The sequence below is a fragment of the Procambarus clarkii genome, chromosome 43 (assembly GCF_040958095.1).
Source record: "Procambarus clarkii isolate CNS0578487 chromosome 43, FALCON_Pclarkii_2.0, whole genome shotgun sequence".
NCBI classification, from domain to species: domain Eukaryota; kingdom Metazoa; phylum Arthropoda; class Malacostraca; order Decapoda; family Cambaridae; genus Procambarus; species Procambarus clarkii.
In genome coordinates, this window is record NC_091192.1 from 8,018,919 (window position 1) to 8,036,018 (window position 17,100).

Here is a 17,100-nt window from a genome sequence, read left to right on the forward strand (position 1 = left end):
GGGGTTGGTGGGCTCCTGGTGTGCCCTCTGTCGTGGTGGGCGGCTGGCTTCTGCTCTTCTGGGGGACACTGGATGACTTTTTGCATTTTAGTTGGGGGCAGAGTTTTGGTTTTGCTACCTGGTGTTCTCTGTGTGGAGCGGGGCCGGTGCCTGTCACCCTGAGGGACTCCTGGGTCTCCCCAATCATCTGCCCGTCTGTGCGTTTATATGCCGTATGGCATATTAGTTTCTAGTGATTGGCGTCACTCGTTTTGCGATTTAGCTTGGCGTTCCACCTTTCTAGGCTTTGCGATTCACCCTTAACGGGTACGCCGGGCGCATTCGGTCCCACGATCGTCGTCGCCCCTAAATCAACAACAACAACATACCGCCCTACGGTGCGGCAAGTCTCCCTCTAACATACACCTCTGTTTTAGTCGCCGCTCCTCTGTCTACAGCACAACGTAACAAGCACTTTTGAAACTCCGATCATCCTCAACATAAACGTGTCTACCAACATCTGTACTGGTGCAGTCATCGGCAGGACAAACCCTTCATGCAAACTGCACCTACTATCAAGAAGAAGAAGAAATGCAGATAACATGCTAGTCTTAACACCACTGTAATAATTTCACAGAAAGTTTTGGTCAGAGATATTATATAAAGTAATGGAAAACTTATTGTATAACAAGATACATGACAAGATACGACTTTGGTAAAAGTTCTTTCTTTACAATAATAATTATTAAATGTAACGTTTGTCCCGTACAACAAATGTTGCATGGGATCTCGCATATCCTTGTAGTCCCCTTTTCTCCTATTGTAGGCAACTATGTGTAACCTAGTATTCAACCTAGTAGTATAGTGTCTACTATCGGTAGCCTAATTGATTGATGAAGATTCAGCCACCCAAAAGGTGGCACGGGCATGAATAGCCCATAAGTGGTGGCCCTTTTGAGCCATTACCAGTATCAAGAGCTGATACTGGAGATCTGTGGAGGTGCGACTGCACCCTGCGTGACGGGAGATGTCCCCCGTGATAGGTAGCCTATAGTAGTATATACTATATATAGCCTATAGTAGCATATACTATATATAGCCTACTACTATTTTATTGTTTAACACCATCCAGGTGTGTGCTGGATAATGAGAGTTCAACAACAGGTACTGTTAATTGTCACTTTACCCCTGAGTACTGGAAAATTTCCAGTATTCTCTCTAAGCCATAAGTCAATATGGTTATAGTTATGACCCTTTCAGTACCGTTAATCTCTGATCTCAGCTTTCTTACCGGCGTCCACCAGCGTCAGGAGGCTGGAGAGCAGCAGAACTGGTGCAAACATTGTGACCTCAGCTGGTGGTGGTGGTGGTGGTGGTGGTGGTGGTGACCTCAGGGGATGGTGACGTCAGGGTAGTGGTGTACGGTGCTGTGTTCTGCTAGAGGAGCCAGCAGTTGTGTCTTCGTGTTCAAGAGGCACCTGGTTGTCCTCTAACGGTGTGATGGAGGCGCTTCTCTCATATCGTGGGCATGCACCCACAGTATGAGAACTCACCAGCTGAAGCCTCCTACTGATGCTGATTGCAAATTTCCCGACTGATACTGATTTTCCGGCAAAGATGGCGAGTTTGCACCTCGTTTAGTGTCGTCTTGATGGATCTGTGTGAAGAAAATCTTGATTTCTAACAGCGTATCTGACCTCCTGGTTCGTAGTTAGATATCCCCAGTAAAAAAAAGATATAATTATTATAAAATCTGATAATACAAGACAGACGGTAATATTGTAAAAAATATATTACAGTTTAAACCGTCGTACATTTGTCAGTGACCTGTTCTCTCACGATGTGGATGATTTTTATCTTACTTTATTTACTTAAATACTTGCATGAAAAATTATAATGATAGGGATGATGATGGCAAAGAGTTTCAAACCCAAATGCTTTATCAATAGTTGATTTTCAAACACAAGCTCTGACTCACAAACAAGAATTGGAATAGTACCTTGCAATATGTATATCAAGGATGCTAATCTCATTAAATGCAAATGCACCAGATTTAAAAAAGGGGAATCGACCGAGCTCTTTCATCCACTTCATATAAGCATTGACAAAATCAAAATGAGGGAATAACTGCAGAATATATAGAGGAGGAGGGCATGAAACACAGTTATATATATATATATATATATATATATATATATATATATATATATATATATATATATATATATATATATATATATATATATATATATATATATATATATATGCGAACAAGCCTGAATGGTCCCCAGGACAATATGCAACTGAAAACTCACACCCCAGAAGTGACTCGAACCCATACTCCCAGGAGCAACACAACTGGTATGTACAAGACGCCTTAATCCACTTGACCATCACGACCGGACATAATGAGGTGATAGCCGAGGCTATTTGAACCACCCCACCGCCGGCACTCGGATAGTAATCTTGGGCATAGCATTTTACCAAATCGCCTCATTCTTTGGGGCACACGTGAGGAACACAAATGCGAACAAGCCTGAATGGTCCCCAGGACAATATGCAACTGAAAACTCACACCCCAGAAGTGACTCGAGCCCATACTCCCAGGAGCAACGCAACTGGTTTTACAACTCAATTACCCGGCCCACTGACCGTTAATTACGACAGACAATACTCTAATTCTTATCTGGCTGATGGCTAGGCTCCTTGAGACTACCGCAACGGCTTCCATGAAAGTAAATTAACCCAAACGTATTCTAGGTTACTCAAATTGTCAAAGAACAAATTCTCTTAAAGCAATGGGTGTTCCCTTGGTTACGTTATATTAATTGCCTCGCAATCACCTCACTGAATACTGGACATCGATGTCCTACCAAATAAACAGGAGAATATAAAACCCAAGTACTCATCTACAGCCGAGTTCACCCACGACAATGACAAATCACACTAACAAATCACAGTGATTTACGTTACAATCCAGTTGCAATGATAATACTGCAGAACCTAGTAATATAACATACAGGACATGAACCCTCTAGAACACTGCCCCACAATGACTTTACTGAACTGCAATCACATACGGTGATGCTCAACACTAGCAACAATCACCATAAATTACAACCCCTTTGCAATAACACACACAGCAAGTACTCAAATTTCCAAGTATTAGAATACTGCACAACACTTACTTACTGTTGCAAATGACCCCAGTGCTCTAATTACCCCTTAGAACATAGGTCCACACATTGCAATCACCACAGTAAATAACACAATAACACTGGGCACCGTGACACTACGATCATATATATATAATTACTGCTGACACATGTAGCCTACAGCTATCAAACGTTATTGGAAACACTAAGAAGATCTTGCACTCCTTAAATCACATGGGTGAGTGATTTATCGATCCCACAGGCCGATAAACACTCTCGAGAATTACGTTACTCGACAGAGCGACGGCTGTCACTGCAGACATCCTCGTCACTCACCAGATTCTACCAAAATTACGTTAATACTGCAACCACAATACATATATATATAAATCACAATTGTCACGGCCCTGGGAACAATACAAGAAATTACCACACTGTGATACTGTTACGACCCTGGGTTCCTCAGTGGAAACCAGAGGTCAAAATTGAGCTAATAAACTGCCTTTTAGTATTGAAAACGCATCACGAGGTGCACTTGTTTGTATCTTCCCTGCCAGACGTAAGACTATTCTTGTTTTTTAAAGAGTATTTAAGACTGAGCTTGGGGTTGATTATTAAATAATAACATAGGCACCAACTACGTTTACTAATACTTTCTAATCATTTGTAAAGTAAACCTGAGTAAACTTGGTATAGGGCCGCGGTACGATTAGTTGAGCAGTCTGCCGGCAGCGAGCCAGCAGGGGGGAAGGAGACTGAGACTCGATCTTTTTCTGAGCTGGCGTTGGGTGGATAGGATCCTCCTACCCTTCCTCCTCGTTTCCTTATTTCTGTGTCTTGTTCAAGCTAAGTATACACTGTGTACATTATTCAATTTCTGGCATACACGTGTTCTATGTGTAGAGTAGTATACTTTGTGTGTAGTAGGTGTTTTTAGAGTTATAATACTAGTTATTCTATAGGGGGTCCCAGTGGAACCACGTGGTCTCCCTACCCTAAGCTGACTCTAGCTTCAAGTGTTTCCCTAGTAGAACTTTACCCTAGCTTGTGTTCAGTGTAAAACCTTGTATCCTGTCTATGTAGACCAAGGCTTTTAATGTAAGATAGTGTGGTAAAGTAATTATTATTATTGTTATTGGTGTGAGTGTATATGGGGGGTTGTTAAGGGGTTAATAAATAAGTAAGTAGTAACGGAATATCCCTTCTTCCTGTGTGGGAGTGCTATGATCAACCTCTAGTCGGACATGGTCTAGTAGCAAGTTATTATTACTGTGGATAGTTTATTTTGGGGGCCAGACCTTTTAGATCTCCCATTTTGATAACTCTTAATGCTTACTACTGCCCCTACATCCAGATAATACTAGGCCCCATAGTACAGACACTCATTTATTTAACAAGTGGGGGCCTGTCCGGGAAGAACTTTATAATTGTATAAAATTTGATTCTTGAGTGCCAAAACTAAAATTTTTTGTTTTCCGCAGAACGGTTGTGTGTTAGCCTAGGGTCCAGCTCAGCTAGCAAAAGAATATTCTTACACTGACTGGACACCCAGCTGGATCCCTTCACGATTGAGGTAAGTGTGGCCTTGTGTTAGGGGCCATGCAAATTTTTGTTTTTTTTTCAATTTTAATTTTTAATTTTTTCTTTGGATAGGAGTTAAATTAATTAGTGATGGAGGCTAAAATGCAGGAACTGGCAGGGAATCCTTCAGTGGTAGAGATAATGAAACTTACCAAGTCTAATTTAGTATTGTTAGGCAAGGAATTTGGCCTAGAATTAAATGACGTGGATAAAAAGTGGACTTTGGTGAATGAAATATTACAACATTGTATAGATCAAGAACTATTAGCAAGTGATTCACCTTTATGCCAGCCTAGCCAAGCGGAAAGTGCAGCTCATAGGGACAGAGAGTTAGCTCTAGAGTTAGCAAGAATAAAATTAGAGGAGCAAAGACTCAAAACCAAGGAGGGAGAATTAGAGCAAATACCACTGGATCTCCACCTGCCGGGGATTCAAACCCCAGGCATTATGAGAAAAAGCATAACTTGCCTGAATTTTCAGAGTCAGACCCTGAAAGGTTTTTCAACCATTTTCAGAGATTGGCCATGTCCATGACCTGGCCAAAGGAAGAGTGGGTGAAAATCCTACAGGGAAGACTTAGGGGTAAGGCCCAAGATATTTTTATAAATATGCCTGATGAAGAGTGTTTTGAATATGATAAAGTCAGGGAACGAATTTTGCAGGCATATGAAATTACTCCTGAAGCTCACCGCCAAGCGTATCGCAACCTTAGGCCTACTCACAACCAACCAGTCACTGAATTTGCTAATGATCAAATTAGATTGTTTGATAAATGGATTCGCTCAGCTAAAGCCGAAACATACAAGGCACTTAAGAATATTATGTTAATAGAACAGTTTATAGATAGTATGCCAGATATTGTAGCACAGTATATTAGCGGAAGGGAAGAGGTAAATTCTAAAATAGGGGATTTGGCCAAGATGGCAGAAAACTACCAGTTGGCAGGCAAAAGGCCCAATAAAAATAATTATATCCCACAGAGTAGCAAAACTTATACCCACAGCCAGTCCAGACCAGCTCATTCTAACCCTTTAACTAATGCACCTTCTGTTTCAGACATAACTAACCCTGTTAAAGTGTCTAGCCCCACGGTACCTAAGGGCGAACCGAAGGGTAATTCTGTTAGTAATGTCTCTTCTCCCCGACGTTTTTGTGGTCACTGTTGTGACAATAATCTCCTTCAAGAGATTGAGCCTGCTCTTCCCTTCATAATTACGTCTTCACAATTATATAAAAAGACTATGGAAGAAATGTCCAACAACGACAACAACACCAGCACCAGCAAGGCTTGCCAGGGTGAGCAGAAACGTATGCATCCAGCCACCTGTTCGAACTCCAACCACCAAACTACCCGTTGATCGCTACGGCTCCGCTGATTGGTCGCCGGTCTGGCTGCACCTGCACTCGCCCCCAATACTACCTGATGTCTGGGGTCGCCCCAACATCAGTCCTCAGAATGTTCCGTGCTTTCGTAGCCAGCACTCCTCCCAGCTAGACGTTAGCGTGTACTGAGAGAGGTGGTGGCTTTAAGCCAATATTCCAGCACCTCCCACTTACCTTTGTGTTGCACTTCTTGTTATTTTGCCTTAACGTAACTTTCATTGTGTCATTTAAGTATTCTTATTATTTTGATAGATTGATTTTATTATAAGAATTTGTTTGTGCATTATTTTCATGTTTTGATTTATTTAACGTAATTAAAATTTCATTGTTAAAGTTTTACTTGTGTTTTGTGTGTCTTCTCCTTACCTTACCACAGACGAAGTTCCAGTTTTTCTATTTTTTTTTATAACTATGTGACGAGGCCATACCCCTAGCCTTAAACAGCCGAACACCAACGCGTTACCGTCACAAGTTATATGGGGGCCTGTCCTAGGAGCCTCACTCAGGTACTGGTGCCAAGTGGTAATTTATGGTAAGCGTATTTAACTCTGTTAACGTAGCTTTACTATTTTTCATTCAATTTCATTTTTTATAAGGTGCGGTGTATTGTGCATTACGAGAGTAACATATAGTGAAGGTGAGACAACTTTGGATTACGTGGTGACTGTAGGCCGCAGTCATACTCTTAATTGGTCATCTCTCCCTCCTTGTTATTACTCGTATTTACCATCTATGTCCCTTGAATATTTCTCATTCTGACAGATCATCATATTGGTACCCTGGTACTTTGGTCTGCCCCGGGTCAAGAGTACCCAATCTTCTGCAATCTGACTGTAGGAGGACAAAGAGGGCCATAGTTCCTCTAGCTCGAACTTTAGTTGCTGAATTGGGACCTCAGCAGCAGTTCTCGTCACCAGTTGACACCTCGCACCCCTACACGTCAGTCAGAGATGATGATACATACAACGGTAGGGAATTAGCTTATTTTTTCAGAGCACAAAAGTTCGCTAATTCTGTAAGTATCATATTAAATTCAGTAGGAAAAACTTGCTTTATGTCCTATAGAGACTTGGCAAGGTATGCCTACATTCTTGGACTACCAATTTTACTTTTGAAGCATTTAACTGTTTCATTTGTTTTCGAAACTTTGTTTCATTTGTTAGTAGGATTTTCTTGCCCTTATTCTCTTACATGAGTACCGGGTACAAGATTTCCTGCGCCCTTGATTTAATTTAATCATTTAATATCTTTCACTTAACGTTAATTGTTAAAGATCACACAGGATAGGTACCAGTTGCCACGTTGTCCTGTTTCTGACATTTCATTATTGAACATTCGTGTACCTTTATTTGCTAATTTCACCATGTTTCGTCTCCAAACTTTCCGTGCAAATCCAGCAGGTGAAATAGGGACTTTAAGTCGTGCCAAGAGGACTGAATTACAAACTCTTGCACATGAGTATCAACTAGAAGTTCCCTACCAAGCCAACAAAAATGACCTACACAACCTGTTGCTGGATTACTATTTAGAGCAAGGTAAGATAGACTCTGAAACTCATGAAACTTACTATATTGCAGAGAAAACTGACTTGGCAACGATGAAACTTAAACTAGAGCTGGCTAAGATTGAACGTGAGCAGCAAAGAGAAGCAGCTGCCATACGAAGGGAAGAACACGAACGTGAAGCTGCCTTGAGGAGAGACGAACAAGAACGTGAAGCTGCCTTGAGGAGAGAAGAACACGAACGTGGACTCGCCCTCCACGAACGCGAGGTCGCATTACTCCGTGAACGTGAACGAGTACAGCTTGAAACACTCCAGGAGCGGGAACGCTTACAGCTTGAAACCAAACAACGCGAGTTGGAAATACAACGCGAACATGACAAGCAACAAGCAACTCTGGCTCTAGAGTGTCGTCAACGTGAAATCGCCTTGGAAACTTCACACTTCACTCAACGCCAACAAGCTACTGCCAATCTTCCCGTCAGTTTTAATATATCACATGCAAGTAAGTTAATGCCATCCTTTGTAGAAGCAGAAGTTGATGTGTTCTTTACCACCTTTGAAACCCTTGCTAATCAACTCAGTTGGCCTGTCGACCAATGGGCCACACTTCTCAGAGTCCATCTTACAGGTAGAGCTGCAGTCACACTCAGTACTTTGGCGTCTGAGAATGACTACTACACTCTGAAACAAGCAGTGTTAGACGCCTACCTACTTTCCACCGAAAGTTATAGAAGGAAATTCCGTGACCACCTGAAGGCAAGTACCACTACCTTCCTCGAGTTTGCTAACACGAAACGGAGGTATTTCATGAAATGGCTGGAAGCAGCACATGTCTCTACTTTTACAGAACTCGTGAACCTGATGCTTGTTGAAGAATTCTTGAGACGTGTGCCGCCTCCTGTCCGCCTCTACTTAGCAGATAAAGAAGAAACCGACTACCTGAAGTGTGCTAAGTCGGCTGACACTTACAGCCTCATCCACCGGCTGACACCTGAACCATCCTCCAGTAAGAAGTCGTGGTACAGTTACGAGAAGGTGAGCCCCGATCAAGCTGGTTCACAACTGTACTGCAAGTATTGTAGACTCTATGGACATACCATAGACAAGTGTGGTAAGTCTCAATACAAGGGAACCACTGACCAACAACGACCCAAACCAACTCCTCCTAAGTCCGGTAAGCCTGTGATGAATGTTGGTGTTGATGTTAATGATCTTTCTCTTTTCAGTAACCACCTGTATACTGGAACTGTCTCTGCCAACGGTTCAAATCCGGAGGGACGTTTCAAATTGAAGATCTTGAGGGACACAGCGGCTCTACAATCAATCATCTTGAAGTCGGCTGTGCCCAACATAGTCTACACCGGGGAAACAGTCTTCATCACTGACCTCACTGCTACCACTCCATACCCTCTCGCCAGAGTCCACCTGGATTGTCCCTACGTGAACGGGGAAGTCCAAGTCGCCGTCAGGGAAAAGCCTTTTCCCATGCCTGGAGTGCAACTTCTCCTAGGCAACGACTTGGCAGAAGACCTGCAACCAACCAACCTGATCGTCATGGACAAACCCCAGGTGTGTAACTCTGTACCAAGTAACCCTATTCTTGAGTATGTTCCAGCAGAGGTTCAAGAGAGTGATGATGTTTCTCCTCCGGTTCTCGTGACCACCCGTGCACAAGCCGCACGTCCACAGCCAGCTGACTCTACTGCTACCGCTGTCCCTCAAGACCCTCAGAAACTACCCCCGCATCTGACCAAGTTGGAGTTCCGTAAGTTGCAGAGGGAAGATCTTACTTTAACACCATTGTTTTTCCAGGCTGAGACTCAACCCGACAGTATTCCTGGGTTCTTCCTAGAGAACGACTTGCTCTACCGCAGATATAGACCCAGTAAACTGAAGGAGGAGGACGATTGGGCCAACACCGAACAACTTGTGATTCCCACCAGCCTGCGGCCCACTATTCTACACCTGGCCCACGGAGCATTCTCCCACTACGGCTTCAACAAGACTTACCATGGGATTCGTCAAGACTACTACTGGCCAGGTATGGTAAACAACGTCAAACAGTACGTAAAACAGTGTCATACATGTCAGATGGCAGGCAAACCGAACGTCTCCATTCCCAGAGCACCACTGATTCCCATACAGGTGCCTGCGGAACCTTTCCACAGACTCATAATAGACTGTGTTGGTCCTTTACCTCGGACCAGTTCAGGTAACGCCTACATCCTAACCATCCTGTGTCCTACCACCAGATTTCCCATAGCAGTTCCAGTGAAGAACATCACGGCTGCTACGGTTATCAAACATCTACTGAAGATCTTCACTCAATACGGATTTCCCAGGGAGATTCAAAGTGACTGTGGCACCAACTTCACCAGTGATCTCTTCAAAAGGACACTGGAGGAGTTCAACATCAAACAGGTATTGTCCAGCCCCTATCATCCTGCTTCACAGGGTTCTCTTGAACGTAGTCATCAGACCATCAAAGCACTCTTGAAAAAGTTTTGTAGTGAAACCTCAAAGGATTGGGATAAGCAGATTGACCTAATAATGTGTATTTTCAGAAGTCTCCCCAATGAGTCCCTAGGAGTATCTCCTTATGAGATGCTCTACGGCCGTAAGTGCCGTACTCCCCTTAAGGCTTTCAAAGACTCTCTCAGAGATGCCACCTTCAGTGAGCATCAGAATGTGCCCCAGTTTCTTCAAAACCTTCAGCACATTCTAGAGAAAGTCCACCGCTTTGCCCATGATAATCTATTGAAAGCCCAGGTGAGAATGAAGACTCATTACGACCAGACCAGCAAAGTAAGAAAATTCAAGCCGGGAGACTTCGTCCTTGCTTATTTCCCTATCCCAGGTTCACCTTTACAAAACAGATTTTCAGGACCCTACTGCGTCAAAGAGTGCAGGAATAATAATAATTATGTGATAGAGACTCCAGATAGGCGGCGGAAGACCCAGCTGTGCCACGTCAACCTCCTGAAGCAATATAATGGTACTCCTCCCACTGTCTTGATTAATTGTTCCACATTCACAGAACCCTACATCCACAGTGAGACCTTCCCAGCTTCTCCTCCCGAAAGCACTGACAAGGAGTCAGCGCTTTCTAATTCCGAAATCCTTAATGATCTTCCCAAATGCTTTCAGGATAATAATCGTGCTCCTATGCCCTCTTCTAATTCCACTCTCACCTCGTCAGATAAGCCCTTCATCCTCCATGTCGACGCCAATGGTACCGACGTGGGTGGTGTCGTGATGCAGCAACGAGGCGAGAAGAATACACCTGTCAGCAACTACTGCTACAAGGATCTACGGAACAATTGGCAAGGAGCTACTCTTCCTCATCCTGAAGCTTCAGCACTTCACTCCACACCTGAAAAGTGCTCGGTCCACCATCAATACGGACCACACCACCCTACACCTCCTGCAGCACGCCCACTTCTCATCTCAACGTCTTCTACTATGGGCTTGCTACCTGCAGAAATTCAACCTGGAGACACGCTATACCAAGAGTCTGACAACATCTTAGCCCATGATCTCTCCAGAGTTTATGAAGTAGAAGCGACTCCATCCATTACTCCACCACATAACGACGTACTTCTTCCAGAACCGCAGGCTTCGGGGGAGAGTTGTGACAATAATCTCCTTCAAGAGATTGAGCCTGCTCTTCCCTTCATAATTACGTCTTCACAATTATATAAAAAGACTATGGAAGAAATGTCCAACAACGACAACAACACCAGCACCAGCAAGGCTTGCCAGGGTGAGCAGAAACGTATGCATCCAGCCACCTGTTCGAACTCCAACCACCAAACTACCCGTTGATCGCTACGGCTCCGCTGATTGGTCGCCGGTCTGGCTGCACCTGCACTCGCCCCCAATACTACCTGATGTCTGGGGTCGCCCCAACATCAGTCCTCAGAATGTTCCGTGCTTTCGTAGCCAGCACTCCTCCCAGCTAGACGTTAGCGTGTACTGAGAGAGGTGGTGGCTTTAAGCCAATATTCCAGCACCTCCCACTTACCTTTGTGTTGCACTTCTTGTTATTTTGCCTTAACGTAACTTTCATTGTGTCATTTAAGTATTCTTATTATTTTGATTCATTGATTTTATTATAAGAATTTGTTTGTGCATTATTTTCATGTTTTGATTTATTTAACGTAATTAAAATTTCATTGTTAAAGTTTTACTTGTGTTTTGTGTGTCTTCTCCTTACCTTACCACAGACGAAGTTCCAGTTTTTCTATTTTTTTTTATAACTATGTGACGAGGCCATACCCCTAGCCTTAAACAGCCGAACACCAACGCGTTACCGTCACACTGTAAATGTCCAAACCACACTATTAGCTGTTGTTGGCAACTGTACCCGGAAAAAAGACCCAATGCTCTAGTTGTGACACAGGGCTTGAGGCCTTTGGAAGGGTTAGGGAGTAAGACATCCAACCCACAGTGGTTGGACTTGCTTACCCCATTCTTATCGAAAGGGAGACTACTTTTGTCTGAGGGTTCTTCCTGGAAGGATGTGGTGATCTTCCGAGACATCGGTGCCATCCAGACTTTAATTTTAGAGAGTGCGTTGCAAGGTGCCAACACTCTCGACACTGGAGAGGTGGTACTGGTCGAGGGTGTCACTAGTGATACTCGAGCAGTACCCCTACATAAGGTTACCCTGGAATGTGATTTCCACAAGGGTGTTTGTACAGTTGGAGTCACTTCATACCTACCTTTCCCTAATGTTGATGTAATAGTTGGTAATGATTTAGCAGGGAATAAGGTAGGGGACTCCAGACTGCCTATTATGTTGTCTACCCCTAAGGTTTGCCTGGATCCACCCGCTGCAGAGGATAATGTTGTGTACCCTGCGTGCGCATGGACCAGGTCTATGGGACTTAAATGTAAGGGCAGCCCTGTGCTTGCCAAGGTGGTAAATCCCGAGGACACGAGGAACTTTCCGAGTGGTGAAAACCAAGTGGACTTCGCGGACACATTCATGGCCCGACTCGATGACGTGGCCGAGGACATTGTGGAGAGCCTGCCACCGTCATCTACCGAGAGTAGTGGGGAGGTGGAGGAGAACACTGTTGAGCCTCGGCCAATGGCATCTGACCAAGGCCTAGATGCCTCCTTGAGTGAGTTACAGAAAGCTGACCTCACTCTTGCAGATTGTCATGAGACAGCCGTCTCTATGGAGGAAATTGTAGACACAGCAACTGGGTACTATTACAATGATCGGATTTTGATGAGAAAATGGAGACCACAGAGTGCTCCCTTGTCAAATGAGTGGGAAGTAGTCCACCAGGTTATGTTGCCGACCTGCTATAGAGAAAGAGTTTTGGCAGCTGCTCATGATGATCCTATGGGGGGACATCAAGGTATTAATATTACGTATCACAAAATTTTAAAGTATTTTTTCTGGCCCAAGCTGAAAAGCGATGTGGCAAAATTTTGTAATGCATGTATTGTTTGTCAACTTGTTGGGAAACCAAACCAGACTCCACCTAAAGCTCCTCTAAGGCCTATTGTCGTGCCAGAGGAACCATTTTCTCATGTGGTAATGGACTGTGTTGGTCCATTACCTAGAACTAAGTCTGGTAATATTTACCTAATCACGATGATGTGTATCACTACTCGTTACCCAGAGGCTTTTGCTGTAAGGAACATCCGAGCAAAGACTGTTGTTGCTCGTATGTTGCAATTTTTTTCCACTTTTGGACTGCCTCGGGTCGTGCAAACTGACAATGGTACTAACTTTAAGTCTGATACTTTTGAACAATTTTGTAAGGACCATGGAATAACTCATAAGGTTTCCAGCCCATACCATCCACAGAGTCAGGGGGTAATTGAACGTTTCCATCTAACTCTGAAGCAGATGTTGAAGACATTGTGCGAGAGTTCCCACACCTTCTGGGATGAGAATTTACTGTATGTTTTGTTTGTGGCTAGAGAGGGATTACAAAGTTCACTGGGTTGTTCTCCTTTTGAGTTAGTCTTTGGCCATAAAGTTCGTGGACTCTTGCAAATGTTACAGGAGAATCTGTTAGGGAACGTAACGTTAACCGAAGGTTCGGCTTTCTTTGCGCAACACCACCAGAGACTCAAGGCGGCGGCACTAAAGTATCTTGGGAAGGCCCAAGAAAAGATGATAGAACGAAACGATGCTAAAGCTAAATGGCGGGTATTTCAGCCTGGCGACCCTGTCCTGGTATTAAAGCCTCCACTAGGGAACACTATGTCCCACAAGTACGAAGGCCCCTACATTGTGACAGAAAAGACTGGGGACCTCACGTACAAAGTGAGGCACTCTGACAAGCGTAACCAGGTAATGCTCGTACATGTAAATCGGCTGAAGAAGTTCCAGGGCCCCAGGCCCATTGCACTAACCAATGTTTCCATTTCCAGTGAGGGAGGGGATGATTGTTCTGGGGACCCAACTAATCTCATTCTCAATATTTCTAGTTCTGTGAATGCTGTGGAGGAGGGACCGTCCCATTTGCAGATGGCCTAACGTGAAGAGGTGCAGTCGTTGGTTGATGAATTCTCCAGTCTGTTCGGGGAGGTCCCAACCCAGACTGATGCCATTTGCCATGATGTCAAGTTGACGGACTACACTCCCATTCGCCTTCAACCCTATCGGATGAGTCCAGAAAAGAAGGCCATCGTACAGAAGGAGGTCGACTTTTTGCTCCAGCACGGCCTCATCCGGCCGAGCCAGGGCTCTTGGTGCTCGCCCTGCCTTTTGGTCCCCAAACCAGACGGCTCCTGGCGATTATGCACCGACTATCGGCAGCTCAACAAGGTGACCATTGTGGATGCCTACCCGCTGCCCCTCCTCGAGGACTGCATCGACGAGCTGGGAAACGCCAAGTACATCTCGAAATTCGACCTCTCGAGGGGGTATTATCAAATCCCGCTCACTGAACCTGCTAAACAACTAACTACGTTCGTGACACCTGAGGGTGTTTTTGAGTATCAAGTGTTTCCGTTCGGCTTGCGTAATGCCCCTGCCACGTTCCAGAGGCTAATGAACTCTTTGCTCGCTAATGTGCCAAATTGTTGGGCGTATTTAGATGATATCGTGCTCTTTGACAGTAATTGGGCTGACCACATAGCTAGGTTACGCCAGTTGCAGGCTCACGTCTGGTTTGCGCAACGCGCCTCCGGGTATTTGTATTTTTCACGTTCCATTCAAAACTCCCGCGGCTACATGGGGTTCACATCAGCTTCCTCAGGGCTCTTGTAAACAGACGCCATCTTTAAAAAAAATCGTGGTTCACATTCCCGGGTGTGGGAGCCTCAGTAGTGTGTGAGCAACCAAGGCTGTCGCTCGCAGCATGAGCGCACAGCACTGCTGTTCAGCATGTGACCACAGCATCGCCTAATAATGTCAAAATATATATATAACTTGTATTATTTAGCTATGATAGTGTTATATTAGAGCCTGAGTGTGATAATGACTGAGTACAATGTTCAAATATCAGTGATTCAATGCTGTTCACGATGTTCACAGCGCTAGCCACAGCACCACAGCATTATTTTGTTCATCTAGGAATCTTCAAATGATTTCTTAGGTTCCTTTTCAAAATAAACGTGTGGTCAATTATTCCTTTACAGGAATTAGTGACCAGGATTGTGATAATAGCAGGATTGTGGTTATAATTAGCGTTGTGCGTAGTATTGTGGAAGGAGGAATTTTGATGAGGGAGGGAGGGCGAGAATTGAGGTAGCCTCATTGTGTGTGTGTGACTGCCACTCTTGTTTTGCTCACCATACTAGCTTAGTGGTTCGTTATGGGCAACACATATGTACATGGGTATATATAGTGTGTGTATATAGTGTACTGCGGATCGCGCAAAAGGGAAAGCAACAAAGAGCAAGGAAGCGCAGGCCCCTCAGAGAGTAAAGGAAGTACCTAAGCAAACCTTAGTTGTGGGAGATTCCCAGATAAGGTATTTGGATAGAACGTTTTGTGCTAGAGATAGGGGGAACAGGTTAAGGGTTTGCTATCCCGGAGCTGGCATTGGTGATATTATAAACAACATGAATAATATTATGGCTGGAAATAGGAACAATGCCATTATTTGCATTAGCGTGGGAGGAAATGATGTTGGTCGAGTTAAGAGTGAGGAACTGATTCAGAGGTATAAAACAGCCATAGAATTAGTTAGGAGCAAGGGAGGAATCCCGATCATATGAGGCATTCTTCCAAAAAAGGGAGTGGGAAATGAATGGATATCGAGGGCACTTGGTGTCAGTTGCCGGCTGGAAAGATATTGCAAATCAAATGCAATATCTTTCATAGACAACTGGGAACAATTCTATGGAAGAAATGAAATGTATGCTCATGATGGGGTGCATCTATCGAGAGCTGGGGTTGTTGCTGTTGCGAACTCGTTGGAAGAAGTGGTTAGAGGTGTTTACTTGGGTTTAAACTGTTAGTAGATAGAGGTATTGGAATTGATTTGGAGGAAGGAGGTAATAAAAGTATGTGTTTGTGGGAGAAAGGAATTGGCAAAATGATCAGGGAAAGAGAAGGGCCTCAAAATAACAATTCACTTAGGGTATATTACACTAACAGTAGAAGTCTAAGAAATGAAATTAACGAATTAAATGCTCTTGTCTGCACAGAAAAAATAGATATTATTGCACTTACCAAAATTTGACAAAAAAAAAATTCTTAGGGTATTAAAATCAGCTTTTCGAAAATCTGGCACTTTAACAGAATTTTCTCCTACAGGTCTATTCCATTCTATGCTAAATCTGATTACTTTGTGATCACTGTTCCCTAGCTCATTCCCTATTTCGATGTCATTAATTTGTGTTTCCCTGTTAGTTAACACTAAATCTAAAATATTATTTTCCCGCGTTGGTTCCTTAATGTGCTGCGTAAGAAAGCAATCGTCAATTAATTCTAGAAAATCTTCTGCTACACTATTCCCTGTTTTGTTCACCCAGTTTATTCCACTAAAATTAAAATCACCCATGACATAAATACTGTTAGATCTAGATGCTCTAGATATTTCATCCCATAGATGCTTTGCTTCCATTCTGTCTAAATTTGGTGGCCTATATATAACTCCTATTATAATATTATTTGCTTTTTCGTTTAATTCTATCCAAATAGTTTCTGTGTTTGGCTCAGTTTTGATTTCCTCTTTGAGACTACATTTCAAATTGTCCCTAACATATATGGCTACTCCCCCTCCTCGTCTAATATATCTATCTGTGTGAAATAGTTTAAATCCATTTATCTGATATTCAGCTAATAGTTCTCTATTTTCTACATTCATCCACGTTTCGGTAAGTGCAATAATATCTATTTTTTCTGTGCAGACAAGAGCATTTAATTCATAGCTCGTTATCTAGCTCGTATCTTGTAACTCTATCATCACTACCTAACCTCAGAACTTTACATTTATCAGCATTAAACTGCATTTGCCAATCATTTGACCATTTCAAAACCCTATCTAGATCAACTTGAAGTGATAGTGAGTCCTCCTC

General features: G+C 43.5%; 1 long non-coding RNA gene across 1 annotated transcript in view; it reads left to right on the forward strand.

Moving 5' to 3' along the window:
• Positions 1–16,547, forward strand: part of LOC123755752 (uncharacterized) — a 42,260-nt gene extending 25,713 nt beyond the window's left edge. Inside the window, exon 3 of the long non-coding RNA XR_011221963.1 lies at positions 14,059–16,547. This is a non-coding gene — a long non-coding RNA (uncharacterized lncRNA). The remainder of the gene's footprint in view (positions 1–14,058) is intronic.
• Positions 16,548–17,100: the final 553 nt, after the last annotated feature.